This window comes from Calidris pugnax, unplaced genomic scaffold (assembly GCF_001431845.1).
Source record: "Calidris pugnax isolate Ruff unplaced genomic scaffold, ASM143184v1 scaffold54, whole genome shotgun sequence".
NCBI lineage: Eukaryota > Metazoa > Chordata > Aves > Charadriiformes > Scolopacidae > Calidris > Calidris pugnax.
In genome coordinates this window covers 14969315-14985109 of record NW_015090864.1, presented here as the reverse complement: position 1 = coordinate 14985109, position 15795 = coordinate 14969315, and the positions used below count along the sequence as shown (strand labels likewise).

The window sequence follows — 15795 nt, the reverse complement described above, 5'->3', positions numbered from 1 at the left end:
CCACAAACTGAAAATCAGAAGAAATACAGGATAATTGAACTATGTGGGAAACACAGAATTGAGTAATATCCTCTCCCTTTTTGTAAGATATGCAGCTACTGCAAAGATTTCAAAAGAAAAAAAAGATCCTGAGGGCTCAACTAAGTAGTTCTACATTCAAGCAAGCTTAACATGATTTGCCAATTATATGGTCAAAAGTAAGAAGCTACAGTCAAAATCTGTCTTTTTTATACCATAACCTATTTTCCAAATGTATTAAGAAAAAATAATCTTTAATGTGAACTCACAGTCATTCAACCAAGATTCAGCAAATTCTAAACCCACACACTTGATTTGTCATCTATTTGGCTGCTAAATCTGACTCTTTCAGAGTGATGTGTTACCTTATTATTATTTTTAAAAAGATTTCTCTTGGGATTGCACAGCAAAGGAATGAGTATGTAGCCTATCTTAGACAGGAAGGAGAGATTTTTATCCTTAAAAACAGGAGGTTCGCCCACATGATCACCTGGGACAAACTTGGCCAGTGCAAGCAGGCTAGAAGGTTATAGGAGCCTGGGAATGTTTAACATCAAGAAAGTAATTACAGCCCAGAAAGATCAGAAGGAATTACACAGGAAATGTGAACAGTAACCCTTTCATGCCAAAAGAATCATGAAAAAGCGAGCTCTCAGCTGCCAAACTATGAGGCTGTACAAACCAACTGCAAAATGCAGGAATGGAAAAAACACTACATATTACTAGACTATAAATTCCCAACGATGTGATAAAGCTATACTTCCAAGAAAAAAACAAAACCTCTGGTCTTTCTTCTTGCCATGTATATGCAGTATAATTGAAGCCCAAAAGAAACATGAAAGCATTTCAAACACCACGTAAGAATGGTAGGTTGTCTCTTCTGATTTTTTTTCTTTCAATTTTATGCTGACCAAACAGTCTCCTCCCTAGAAGGTGGTCAAACATCTTGTTCCTATTTAGTCATGGGAAACCTCCTTCCAAAATAAATAGTACATTATCCAAGCAAGAATGCTAACTCAGTTATCTATTCCAGAAAAATGAATCCCCCAAATTCTGAAATAAACCCCATAGCTCAACAGAATGGGCACAAGCTGCCCTATGCATTTGTCGGTGAAGCAATTCCTTTTACCTAGGAACACGAGGGAATCTCAGTAACCTGACTGTAGTTCAATCCAGTTACAAAGCCTTCCAGTGCCATTTTGGAAAGTGAGCAGTGATCATACGTGCATGCCCTTCACACAGACCTGGGAACCATTTCAATGAAGCAAGTGACTTTTTTCAAGCTCCCTGCTAAGGAGAATTGTATTCCTTTAATTCACCAAGAGATAGATTATGTGCAAAGTATTAGCACATAACCCTGATCAGACACGAGATGAACAATAAAGCAACCAAACACTAGCATTTTTATTAAGTTGTTGATTAAAACTGTGACAAATATATTCTCATTACAGTAACAAAAATAATAAGCTTGCCTGAAATGAGTATTAGTGTATATCTGATCTAACCAAAAATCAAATATAAAGATATTTTATTATTTAAAAAAAAAAAAATCAATAAATTATCTTATTTAAAAAACACACCTCTTTAGTTGTTCTTAAAATTACAGATCAGAACAGCGGCATCACACATTGCATTTGCAGTGCACCTCCATGCCAGCACTTTAGATTCTTTTTTCCCCACCTTGTGTCCTGGTTTAGCCCCAGACAGAGAGCCCCACCGCTCTCTCACCCCCCCACAGTCGTAGAGGGAGAATCAGAAGAAAGGCAAAACTCATGAGTCGAGACAAAGGCAGTTTAACAGAACAGCTAAGGGAACAAGAAAACAACAAAAATAATGACCAGAGCAGACCCCCACACACACACACTCTGGCCAGCTCCAGTCTATAGACTGGGCATGGCATCACCTGGTATGGAATACCTGTGTCCCTGCCAGAGCCTGGGGAAAATTAACCCTATCCTCACTGGAATCGGGACACCTTGTCATCAGGTATTCCTCTCTGCCCTCCTTTACTACCAAAGTTTTCATTTTTTCATGTCTTCTGTTGGATTATGTTTCTTTCCTGTGCCTTGCCTGATGCAAAGGTGGGCCTTTGCCATCACTAATGCCACATGCACAACCAACTCCCGCATGACTGAAGTCTACTCAGATACCTGCTCACTGGTATTGCTAAATAAATAAAATGCAGGGAAAAAATTAAAAAAAAGAAATTAAAATACAAAAGAAGCACATGAGAATTTAAAGCATGGGTGTGGAAACAGAACAGATATGGTGCAGTAAAGAAGTAACAATCAAGAAGGTCAAAAAGTCATTGCTGACACAACTAACTCACTCCCATTCTTCAGGAGATCAAACTGAAATATGAAACAATTACATTTTCTATTATTTTACTGAGATGGAGGCTGAAAAGAGACAGGCACAGTGACCTCATTCTGGAGACAAAGGGAAAGTTCCATTTTCTCCTGCGCTAAACTTAATCCCACTTCTAAGGGTTGGTGATTTGCAAAAACAAACTGAACTAACTCTCCCAGTCAATACATGTTCCTCTGAGATTAAAGTCACTTCTCCTAAATTTGTCTGTCTCCACAGCAGATTAAATATTCAGCAGTACGATATCCACACAAGATGTTAGCCAAAAAAACTGCAATAGTAGATGAGCCACTAAATTTTCGATGGCTATAAACTCAACCCAAATCCATCCACAGCACATAACACTGTTGATCAGTCAGAAAAACATTTCCATATTGTAAGGTATTCTGCCTTCAAAACATTTGTACATGTAAAGCAAAAATACTTCCAGTGATCCTGCAACTGCTTTTTCAGTGAGCTCCAACAGTTCCAATGTGCATAAACCCACAGCCTTTCTTTCTGAAAAAAAAGGTCTGAAGTCTGTCAGAAGCCACCAGCTCACTACCAGGATTCTTGCCATGCAAATGAATTGATGGCAACTGCACTGGGCAGTGTTTCCTGAGCCTCCCAAGCGTAGGTGACACGTTACAAGCTGAGCATTCCTTTCAATACATGCATTTGTAACTGATTCATCTTCTGGACCCTAAAGCAGCACCGTGGCTCACAACAGCGTGCACCAATAACGTAAGATTCCTTTGCACATCAACATTTTCCACCTGACCACATCTGCTCTCTACAGAACCTCCTTAGAATTTAGATCTGAAAACAAGTAGTGTACCAGTACTAGTTATGATTGGGTTTTTTAATGGAGAGGTTACTAGCATTAATCTTATTTCCAGAAAGAAATACAATTAACTTTAAAAACCTGAAAATAAAGAATGTAATATTCTGACCCTGTGAACCCACTTTATAATGAAAAAGTGAATTCCAAAGATACTACTTTTGAAAATTAAGCAGCTTCCAAGTATAATGATTTTTAAAACAACTGGATTCCAACAAAAATTTAAAACTTACTCTTTTGGGGTATCTACAGTCAGTAAAGTGAACATGTGTGTTAATATTCCCACCCAGACCCTTCCTAACTGCAGATATATATATGCTAAACGCTAACGCTAAACATTTTCTCCTTCACAATATAAAGCAACTTTCTAAATATAATTTGCAAAGACTGCATTATCAGGTAACTACACTATTCACAGACGAATACTGGGGAGAGAGGCTTCTAAAGGAAACCAGAAACTCTTGTTTATAAATATCCTCCAAGAAAACACACATGGCTATTCTGTGCCGACCAGTACTAGCCAATACACATTTCTGAAGCTTATCTGTTAACGTTTAATTATTAATAAATATTTTGGAAATGGTCCTTCTAGTGTTCCATGTATGAAATGTTATAAAGTGACAATTCAAGGAAACTTGTTTTCATTATTGAACAGCACACACTTCAAAACATAATTCCACTTAGATAAAAAAAGTCTTACACTGCCCAAGTTGATTATTTCTCCCGTCACCAAAATCTTCCAGGGTTAAAGAAGACCTGGGATACTTAGCCTGTCCACAGAGGGCAGTTCCAATAGTATAGAGGTACAGTCCATTATTCAAACAATGATTCTTTTTTTACTTTTTGTTTTATAAGGCGAAGATGCTTGGCTTGCAATTTTGACAGTCCAATTAAAGTCCATTACTCCACAATTTATGTAATCAACATTTTATAGTTCTTCATATTTTTATTTTTTTTTGCTTTTTTCCCAAAAGGAGCAGCTTGCTGAAACAGGAAGACATATATGAAGAACAAACCAATTCTATAATCAGGAGTACTCGTAGTCTAGGGAATTTTTCTGCTTCTCAAAAGTTGATCAGCTAAATCTTTCAAGGATATGTACATTTCTGTAAGTGCAGTTTGTTTTCAATATCAAAAAAAAAAAACCAATAAGAGTTTGCTCTACTTTAGTCTTGAAAATGAAAGTAAGCTTTTGTGTCTAACAATTGAAAAAAAATTTAACTTTCCAATGAACTTTCCAATCAGTATTATATACCAAGCGTTTGAAGGTTTTTAGATGCAAAACCACCTTCAAAAAGGTTTTCAAAACTTTTACAGTGAAATGGATCAGTTATACCTTGATAATATCCCAAACCAGCTCTCCTTGCAATACACAGATATCTTCACCGCATGCTAGTACATAAATGCAGGTTTAATACTTGCATGAAATTGTGAAAAAAATAAATAAAATTAGCATGATCCTTGCACATCTTGATCTAGCCTAAATGGAATCTACAGTTTCATGCTTCTGTTAAAGTGAAATTTTACGAGGTAGAAGATGCTTTACAAATACTTATGCTTAAATGATCTAGAATAAAGTCTTTAAATATAGAATCCATAATTTATCAGTTTTTTTGACATTTCTTACATGGTCACAAAGTCTTTCAGATATTGAGTAAACAAAGGAATTTGACAGTCAGATGAAAAATACCTGGAAAAAAAATTAAGTACAGGACAAACATAAATGATGCTAATCAAACACACCAAACTCTGTTACAGTTTCACCAACTCACCTAAAGCAAAAGAACATTCTCTAAACTTTTGCAGAAGTGCAAAATCCTGCCCTGGGCTGGACTTACTGTCTGAATAAACCTCACAGCAGCTGTTGATCAAACCTGACTTCCTTTACATTTAGAAAATCAAAAAGGCTTCACTCAATCCTCTTGGAGCAGCTTTGACCACAATTATTTCCAGGCTTGACAGTTTCAAGCTGCTGAAATTAGCTACTGAACCAAGAACCTCAACATGCCACAGCTAACAGGCAAGCAGTGCATTTAAATTGTTCATCAGCAAAAAATATGGGAAGATTTGTTCTCAAATCTGAACACCATACTTCAATCATGACTTCGTAAGTCCTGAGAAGAACAGAGCAAGAACATAAAATGCTTTTGACAACTCACCCCACTACACTAACTGCTTTTTTTTTAAAAAAAAAAAAAAAGTCAGACTTTCATTTATATTCAGACTCCTCAGGCTCCACAAATATATATAAGACAACAGAGAATTGCACAACTTTCAAATATAGCAATCTGCAATCAAAATTACTGCAAATTACATCACATTTATGTTTTTATAATCTATAAACTATGTTCTGGCAATATACACTCTTGAAGTGCAGGTAGATGATGAGTGAAAAAAAGAGATGTGAGAAATATAAACAAACAATCATTCTACTAACTAACAAATTACACAAAGTGTTTTCAGAAATGTCCTTCTTAATCAAGGTAAAGATAAAATGCTTCCAGCCTAAAAAAAAAAAAAAAAAGACAAAACCAAAACCCAAACAAACCAACTAAAAAGCACCCACTAACTTTTGAAGCATTCTGTTCATTACAAAAGTGAAGAGAAATAACCAAAGCAACAAACTTTTGCAGGATCCTACATACATCTGGCACCCACCTGCTCATGCAAAGACTGGCAACATGTAGCGGTGGCTTTAAAATGCTTGTTTTTGATATAGTGACAATCCCTAAAAAGCAAAGTTTACTATTTAGATGTTCCAACTGTAAATAATATTTAAAAGTTAACCATTATTTTTAGGGTTATCATCCCTGAGAGAGTACCTCTCAGTTACTGAAGTTTTTCTTCCTTAACAGGGGAATTCCATTTTTAAGATTCATACAGCGAAAGTGTTTCGGTATAAATCGTGGGTATTCTACGCCAGGAAAATGTCCCACAGGTCACTAAGCTACCATCTTTCAGGCGGGTTCTCCATAATTAAGGTATCAATTATAATTTCACAGGCATATTTTATTTTATAAATAAACTCTGTTTCCACAATTTGAGCTGTGGGAAAGAATGCCTGCGTCAATGTACCAACCCTTGCAGCACAGCAAGTTTTGAACTGGATGCCAACTCTAAATGTTATAATATGGATTCTAGCAGGGAAAAAAATAGGAGGAAGATTTCCCCCTCACCCCCCAAATTCCCACAAGCCTTCTGAATCTTTTTATTCCTGTCACGGCACCTCCCTGACATCTGCTCTTTGCTGCTCTAGAGCCAAATACAACAAATTTAAGTCAATCTGTTGCTATACACACCAAAAGTAAAAACTGCAGCCTCCATTAAAGGGAGTGAAAAGGACATTTCAGTAGGAAGGAGCAAAAGCTGATCTGTAGTCTTTTCCTGCTGAACACTGCTTTTGACGCTTTTATCACAGAGTTTTGTATTTGAGTTTGATAGAGACTGAAAGCAAACATAGTTTCTAGGACTCGAACCATGCCAAGAGAAAAGACTGGCAGAGCGACAAGCATGCTCATTTAATTAAGATACCCCCACTGCTATTTTTTATGACTTTTTTACATACTTGCTGGAAGTTGGCTGGATCACACAGGAGGCCAGCGTTAGCTCATCTCACCCTCACTAAATATTCCATCACTTTAGGTACAGAACAAACTTGTGTACTGACTTGGATTAAATTACGGCAGGAACACCTACGTAATGCATCAGCTCAGGCAACAGAAAAATCGAAGCTGAACAGAACAGTGTCTCATGAGCAGCAAGTCACAAAAACAACTGCCCTATGTAATTTCTCTTCAAGTTTATGAGGAACCAGATGTTACTCCCCAAAACTTCTTCCTCAATGTCCCCAATTCTAAGAAAACCAAAGCAAATCAGTGGATAGTCTCACGAGAACTAGACATAGTTCCTAGTGGGCATTTCATCTAGATAAAATCTCACACAGGGATAGGGAGCAAACAAGTTAGCGAGATGCTATAACCATTTATCTTGTAAACAAACATAATGCTTTTACTCCCACCATCAATACATAGGTTTTAGATGAGCTTTAGAAAAAAAATCATAATGGTAAAAATAATCTTATAAATGAAAAAAAGCTGAGAGGTTATATTCTTTCAGGAAAAAAAAAAAAGTAACCTGAGCCCGTGCAAATATTCTTGCACTCTAAATTATTCTATTTCTACTAGAATTTTCCTAAATTCAAATTACCCCTAGATTGCAAAGCTCACTATCTTATCAATTTAATAAAACAAACAAAAAAACCCCAAGCTTTCTCAAGTTGCCTTTCTCAATTTGCCACCCTAATTTGACAGAACATCCCCTTACTCTTACAGCATGAAGCAGCAGAACAAAAGCTCTTGAATTACTTTTCTCAAACCATTCATCATTCTGTGCACTTGTGTTATAATTCATCATACTCATTGCCTTTCAAAGGCAAAACAATCTTTTTTTTTCCCCAATTTCTCTTCACATAAGCAAACTTCCATCCCTGTAGATTGCTCTTTTAGCCTTTCTTCTGAATCTCTTCTCTTCTGTACCTTCCTTTTTAGAGGAGGCACCCAGCACCACATACACTGTCATGACATGTTATATGACAGTAAGATATTGATTTTTACCATAGCGTTTTATTACCCATGCTATTCTCCATCACACTTTGTTTACTCTGATTACAAGTACAAACACAGATATCAGAAGTTAACAGAGCCCTCAGAAATAAGATTCTTAACACACATCCTCCTACTTTGAATATGTGACACTATGAACACGCGAAGACTTATCTTTTTGGGACAGGTAGTCTTTGCTTTTTGATCCTTGAGCATAATTTTCTCCTCATATTTCATCCATTACAGTCTACAAATCTTTGTGTTACACCCATCAGGATATCTTCCCAGAAAGAAAATCACTGATTTACAATAGACCATAAACACAGACTAAGTAAAGGCAACTGCCCTAAACTGCAGACATATGGACTTTCCACCTTTAGGCCTTCAATAAGGCACCAAGTATGCTTCTGCATAACAACAAGTCTGTGATGCAATACAGGCCTGCCTTTTGAAAAATTAAGACTTTAATAGAAAATATAACACAGGTATATATGGAAGACAAGATCATTCTACACCCCACCCTACAAAAACTATGGAAAAGATATCATCCCTGAATTAACTTACTAAAATATCATAAAATATGATAGATAATATATTGACCCTTAAGGGGTACATATCCAGCCAAAACTAGACAAAAGTTTCTAGGAAAAAGGTGCATTTGAAGTTCTGAAATCACATCCGCCTTCTGGAAGTGGAAAAAAACAAAACAAAACAAAATAAAACACAAGACACAAACCCAAGAGAATCAAACGTCTAAGATACTTTTTTTCCTCCCTCAATCATGAACAGTGTTATAAAGTTTCTTTAATATTGCCGTTTAGGGAAAAACATAATAGAGTGATTAACCCAACTCTGTTCTTAAACACTCTGCTAAAAGAACAAACTATTTGTGAAGATAACAAAAACCAGCTGAAAGTATTTGGGTGGTCTCAGTTTCAGACCTGTAATACAGAACAGTCCCTTCTTTCTAATCCATTACCAATTTGGTTTTTTTCTTCAGTAATGCCTCAAAATGTGTCAATGACCGAAGCAATAAAACCCACTGGACATCCATATTATTAAATTTAGGACGCTTTACTAATTGACAACTTAAAAGTGCTTGATTCATCACACACAGAGCACTCAAATAGACACAGCAGAACTATGCAGGTTTTCATAGACTGATCCTTTTTGATTCCCTAACAGTATTTTGGGGATTCACGTACTTTTACGTTTAGGACAGTGCATATCAACAGCATTGACTAGTGTTGGACTGAATGCCAATACTTAAACTTCACTAACTTGCTTCCTAAAAAACATGGATCTACCTTATTTCTTCACCACTTGTTCTGTTTTAACCAAGCTGAGCAAGACCAAGAACTGTCAGAAGCTCATATCTTGGTGTGTGTAGCACTGCTTCATTGGAACAGCAGCCTGATACAAATCTGAGATTACAGGCATTCACAGAAAACTGGCAGACTGTAACCCCCTTAGGGAGGCTAACCAGTCACGGATGGCCAAAAATCCTACCAAAATTCAGTTTTGTATCATTACTATTTAAAACCAATGACATGCGGAAGACTGAAGCGCACTCAAAGCTACACAAATCAGTAACAGAAACATCCCGATTTTCTATGGTTCATCCAAAAGAACCACAAACACATATGTAACAAAAGTAAAGTGGCAAAGAAGCACGGATACAACAGAAGTGACATCGGTCTAAGTTGTAATTTGTCACCACGCACCATTTTCAACATTGTCCTTAGGCAAAGGTCCATGGAGGAAGAAAGAGTCCCTTGCAAGTGTCCTTACAACAGATGAGTAATGCACCATAAAGTAAGATAACACACCTCTAAGCATTTGTTTGATTTGGTTTCTGCTTTTGGGTCAGGTAAAAACTGCTAAATACTTCCTACAGACACTTCAGCCTTTGGTTACTGATAATATAGGGTTTCATGTGGAAGACTGAGCACGGAAACATTGCTCTGAGTGATATCAGCCAAACTCAAATAAACAGCAATAATTTTCCATGAAACTGTAACTTAGAAGCCACCTAATATCCCAAACCAATTTCACTGACAGAAACCGCTCCTGGCAGACTTACTAGGACCTTTCTCCCACAACTCCTAGACCTATCAAACAAATTTTTCAAGCCTCTTTTGCACCTGCCTCTCTTGGCAAATACCCAAGGAAGCCAGAAGAATAATCCCACATCTCTGCCTTCCCAGGGACCTAGTGTGACAGAGGCATTTCAGCAGGGCCAGGACAGCCCAGCTCTGAAGCTCATCTCAGCACATGACCTCTTCTTGGAATTACTCATTATACTTTTTCTAAGCCAGCAATCGTGGGCTTAGACTTTCTGAAAAACATTAAAGCGCTAAGCCACAGAATGAAACTACCAGACGCATACACAGAAATTAATATCCTAGACCAGCCTCTAAAACTAAGTCCTACTTTAAAAAATATATATGTTCATTACTTAATACTGCATAATTTCATTCTTTATATGCTCCCATGTAAAAAACAAACCTCATCATTCTGCAAAAAAAAATAAAGCTTTTCTTTTTTTCAAAAAAAAAAAGCTTAACCACAAATGAAGCGATCACAGTGCGTTACAACTCTGAGAGATGCACTGAGCTACAAACTACATTCTTTCCTTTTCATGTGTGCAGTAGTTGACAGTGTACTGACAGCTCAGTACTAAGCCTGTTCTGCTATGAGGACACCAGGTAGTCTCCTTTCACTCAAGGCTTTCAGTACTGCACACCCTTCAAAAAGATGCAAGAAGGAACCAACGCTAGAAAGAACTGTTCACAGTTTAGGTGAGGAAATATTTCTTTCGACTGAAGTGACAAACCAAAGACAGTCTTTCCTTCATTTATGCACTTTCACATCTTTCTTTAATACACAGGACAGTTCTACCACAGTTAGGTCTAATATAAAAAATGTAATCAAAACACCATAATTAGGAAGAATTATCAAATTAGCAGCATTGCCCAGTGGTCAGCACTGGGTCCAGTCTTATTCAACATATTCATCAAGGACCTGGATGAGGGGACAGAGCATACTCTCAGCAAGTTTGTCGACGATACAAAACTGGGAGGAGTGGCTGATACAACCAGAAGGCTGTGCTGTCATACAGCGAGACCTGGACAGGCTGGAGAACTGGGTGGAGAGGTATCTAATGAACTTAAAGAATGGGTCCAGTCTTATTCAACATATTCATCAAGGACCTGGATGAGGGGACAGAGCATACTCTCAGCAAGTTTGTCGACGATACAAAACTGGGAGGAGTGGCTGATACAACCAGAAGGCTGTGCTGTCATACAGCGAGACCTGGACAGGCTGGAGAACTGGGTGGAGAGGTATCTAATGAACTTAAAGAAGTGCAACAAGGGCAAATGTAGGGTCCTGCACCTAGGGAGGAATAACCCCATGCACCAGCACAGCCTAGGGGTTGACCTGCTGGAAATCTCTGCAGAGAGAGACCCGGGAGTCCTGGTGGACAATGGTCTCCTGGGGTGCAGGAGGTCGAGGCAAGTTATCTTCCCCCTCTACTCTGCCCTGGTGAGGCTCCATCTGGAGTACTGTGTCCAGTTCTGGGCTCCCCAGTTCAAGAAGGACAGGGAACTACTGGACAGAGTCCAGCAGAGGGCTATGAAGATGATCAAGGGACGAGAGCACCCCTCTTATGAGGAAAGGCTGAGAGACCTGGGTCTGTTTAGCCTGGAGAAGAGAAGACTGAGAGGGATCTCATCAATCTGTATAAATATCTAAAGGGTGGGTGTCAAGAGGATGGGGCCAGACTCTTATCAGTGGTGCCCAGCGACAGGACAAGAGGCAACAGGCACAAACTGGAACACAGGAAATTCCATCTGAACAGAAGGAAAAACTTCTTTACTTTGAGGGCATGAGAGCACTGGAACAGGCTGCCCAGAGAGGCTGTGGAGTCTCCTTCTCTGCAGGTATTCAAACCCCCCCTGGATGCGTTCCTGTCCAACGTGCTCTTGGTGAACTTGCTTCAGCAGTGGGGCTGGACTAGATGATCTCCAAAGGTCCCTTCCAACCCCGACCATTCTCTGATTAAGATGTGTTGCTCCACAAACCACAATAACATTTCCTACAGTATTTAATTAAGCTATAAATACCCATGGCTTAAGTCCTTTAAAAAAATAACGCTTGAATATTACTTACACTAGATTTAATCAGTGTATTAAGGACAAACCAATACCTGCAAATATAGTACTATAATAAGTCAAAGACACACTTAATTAAAAAGTGTCACATGAAGAACAGCATGATTTCTACCCAGCTGCTCTGTGTGTTTTCATGAAGGGTGACAAGACCAATAGTGATGCAGAGCAAATACAATACAAAGACGACAGCATTCTCCTAATGCCATTTTAAGCTGACAGTAAGAATCTGTTTGTTACACCAATAAGAGAAGGCAAGGAATAAAAAAATTTTCACAACTTTTTATTTTCAAAACAGTAACAAAAATCATTAAGGACCTACAACATATTATTTTTAATTCTTCTCCTGTGCAGAAGTCAGCATTTCATTCAACTTTGATAACAACAACATGCAAATACACTTCATGAGAAAGTGCTCAACCATTATTTAAGCACCTCTGTTCTCTTATTTGCTAATGCTAGTCTTGTAAAAATATACGTTCATGGTTTAAATTTTGTTACAAATAGTCTTTTTAAGTAAAAGCATGTTCTGGATCTCTGTAAGTGAATTATAATGATAAACACGAAGCATTAAGTCTAAGCAAACAAGAACAAAATCTTGACTGCAGATGAGAATGAACATCAAAACATCTTTTACTGTTGCTGAATCACTAATATTTTTTATGGAAATCCTGAAAACAATTGGTTTTATTGAAGTGCACTCCCACTGGAATACACTCTCAATGACGTTAAATAATTTTAAAATAAACTAACAATCAGCAACTCAAACATAGAAATAAAACTTGTCTACATAAGAAGATTGTAACTGAATCTTTTTCTTAGTTGGTCACATTTAACCATAACTCTGAAAAGCAGATTCCAAAAAACTCTGTGGCATTTTCTCAGAAAAAGCATATAAACCCCAGGGAAAGGACATATTGAAAAACTTCCATTAAAGGATGCAAAATTAAAGTGCATCAGCTACCTAAGACTGTCTGCATCTACTCATTAACCTGTGCTAAACGTGTAACAGCTTACCACAACCAAAAGCAGGTAAGCTACCTACATCTACCACGGGAAAGAGCCCTAGCTTACCATGTGCCACTTCTTTGTGTTCAGACAGATATAGAATCAAAAATTAAACTATTCTGCGAGGACATTAACCATATTCTTTCAACATACCCACCTTATACATCCTGCTGCTGCTACGGCCAATGAAATACTCCATCCATCTTAATTCCTGTTTCAAGGCAAACAAAAAAACAGAAAGTCCCAATATCTCAGGAAATGTATTTAACAAAGGACAGAAATAATATTAAATAAAAACCAGAGGAACACATTTCAAAAAGTGGTAAATAAACAAGAATTCTACTAAACCATGTTTGCTGTCAACAGATCAAATACAATGGCATCTCCTCTGAGGATTACCATACACTAATAATATTTCAGATTAGAAATTGTAATATTTGAATAAGTTTTGCTAAAATGACTGATAAAGTTCACACATTCCTGATTTGACCACGTACTTTTAAAACTCTGTACACTTTTATGATTGTAACTGCAGTAATATTGTCAGCCAACTTCAGATCAAAGTTGTACTTTCACCACTTGACCATTTCACTTTGACCTGACAACATCTACCTCATTAGGTGCAAATAAGTAAATGAAACCATCACCAGTCTCATACAGACATTTAAAACATTAAATCACTTCCATAAATAACGTATTACCTCTGCATGTAAACATCCTCGAAACACTCCAAGACACAGATGAAAAGCACTCCTTCTGTATAATGCAGCATAATCATTGAACCTGTACATGAAAAATATATATGAATAACAATCACTACATATATGTAAAGTTTCACATGAGAAGGTCAGAAATACCTCATCATATGTTGTCACTATCATTGCTAGTTCTGATAGTCTCACAAATGAGATGCAGAAGGTACACAGGAAACTAGTATTTCCTTCATGAATGTTTTGAAAAACATTTTCATTACAAAATTTTAGTTACCCTAAAATCTATTACTTTAACAGCCTGCCCAAAAATAAAAAAAAATGAACCATACCACAATAGTGCTTGTTTTCTTCTGATCCTCAAGTTATTATTACCCAATATTTTTAAACACTAAGAACATGATATCAAGTTACCACAAAAATATTTTAAACGTACACCATAACTGTCATAAGTTTTTTCCTTTTCTATTTCTGATAAACTTTAAATTTGAAAAAAAATTCTTCTACCTACTGAAGCAGAAAAAATATACACTAATCCCTGAAATATATATTTTGCTCTGCATAAAGATAACTTTTTTAAAAAATAACTAGCTACAATAAGGTTAGACACACACACAAAAAAAAAAGCAGCTCAGTGCTGTTTGCTGAATAGTCCTGCAAATAAACAAAATCTGCACACAGAAACTACTGTGATCCAAGACAGCTGTGCATTTACCTTATGTTATCTTCCTCTTTCCTTTTTATTATGGAGAAATAATATTAAAGACCATTTTTAATGGCATATTACAGGTTCAAATAAATCAGTACAAGCAAATTCAAGACTATAATTTCTAAACTAAGGCAGCTAAACCACACAAGGCCAGACTGTTGACTGAGAGCTTAACACACATTATAAAGCTTCAACGAGATACAGCTAACATGGAGAAAAAGGAAGGAACTGAGCACAAGGCAGTATGAGTTGAGAGCAAAAGACTGCCAATAAAAGTTAAGATGTATCATTGAATTTCACTGAATTTTTTAGAGTTGGAAGGGACCATAGGGATCATCTAGTCCAACTCCCCTGCTAAAGCAGGACCACCCAGAGCTTGTCAGAGCATGTTACTCAGGACTGCATCCAGGCGGGTCTTGAAAATCTCCAAAGAAGGGGACTCCACAACCTCCCTGGGCAGCCTGTTCCATCACATCAGTTTTAATCCAGGCATAGAACTAGGTAAATCTTTTAACAAAGCATGACTTTTGGAACACAACAAATTTAAACACGCCAGTGCCTCTCACTGTTTCAAATGCTCCCCGCTGCAGACATTACCGCAGTCCTTCCTAAACTCTTACAGGCTGCTTTCAAACACTTTCCTCCTTATTTTGCCGATGCCAGCCACATCAGACTACTTAGAACTTGGGACGTATTCTTTATTTCACTGTTACCAACATAAAAAGCTCTAAGGGATGCAGAGGCCAGCAGGCCCCAGCACCAGTTACACACAACCACTGCACCCGCTTTGCTGCAGTCATTTCTGCAGCCGCAGGGCACATGAAAACCCTTCGGCTCTCGGGATCCTTCCAAACCCCGACGAGCCCGAGAGGAACCGCGCGTCGCATTTGTACTTTTAAGGCAGCAGCAGGAAGGTTTATGAAAACAAGGCTCAGGCCTCGGAGCCGAGAGCTCCCCGCGCCGCTCGGACGGGGGCTGGCGGGGGCAGCCGGGACCAGCCCAGCCCCACAGAACCGGAGGACACCTACTGCCATCCCTCCTACGTGCAACGCCCTAGAGCCACGTGTACTTAAAAAAAAAAAAGTAGGAAAAATAAATAAATAAAAGAAAGAAAAAAGTGAAAAAGTGTAAGCGAGCTGTGGAAGTAACTTTTGCGACTTGTAGACACCTCTCTGCAGATCTTTATTGCAACTCCACACCTGACAGCTACAGTGACACCCACTCGCTCCTCCTGTGCCGGCGGGGGGGGAGAGGGGGGGGCGGACATCCCCTCACAGCGCCGTCCGTCTCGGGCGGCCCCGTCAGCTCCCCCAGCGCCGGGCAGGGCCCCCGCGGCCTCCCGGGCCCAGCCGCCCCACAGGCCGCGCACTCCCAGCGCCGGCGGGCCCCG

General features: G+C 38.4%; 1 protein-coding gene across 4 annotated transcripts in view; it reads right to left on the bottom strand.

The window, feature by feature from the left end:
- The window catches only part of ZNF438 (zinc finger protein 438), a 54543-nt gene that overhangs the window by 38432 nt on the left and 316 nt on the right, over positions 1-15795 (bottom strand). For all 4 annotated transcript variants that reach the window (XM_014945145.1, XM_014945147.1, XM_014945148.1 and 1 more), the window contains exons 2-3: positions 13688-13769; positions 13144-13197 (exon numbers count right to left, since the gene is read on the bottom strand). The gene's annotated coding sequence lies outside the window, so the exon portion shown is untranslated. The remainder of the gene's footprint in view (positions 1-13143; positions 13198-13687; positions 13770-15795) is intronic.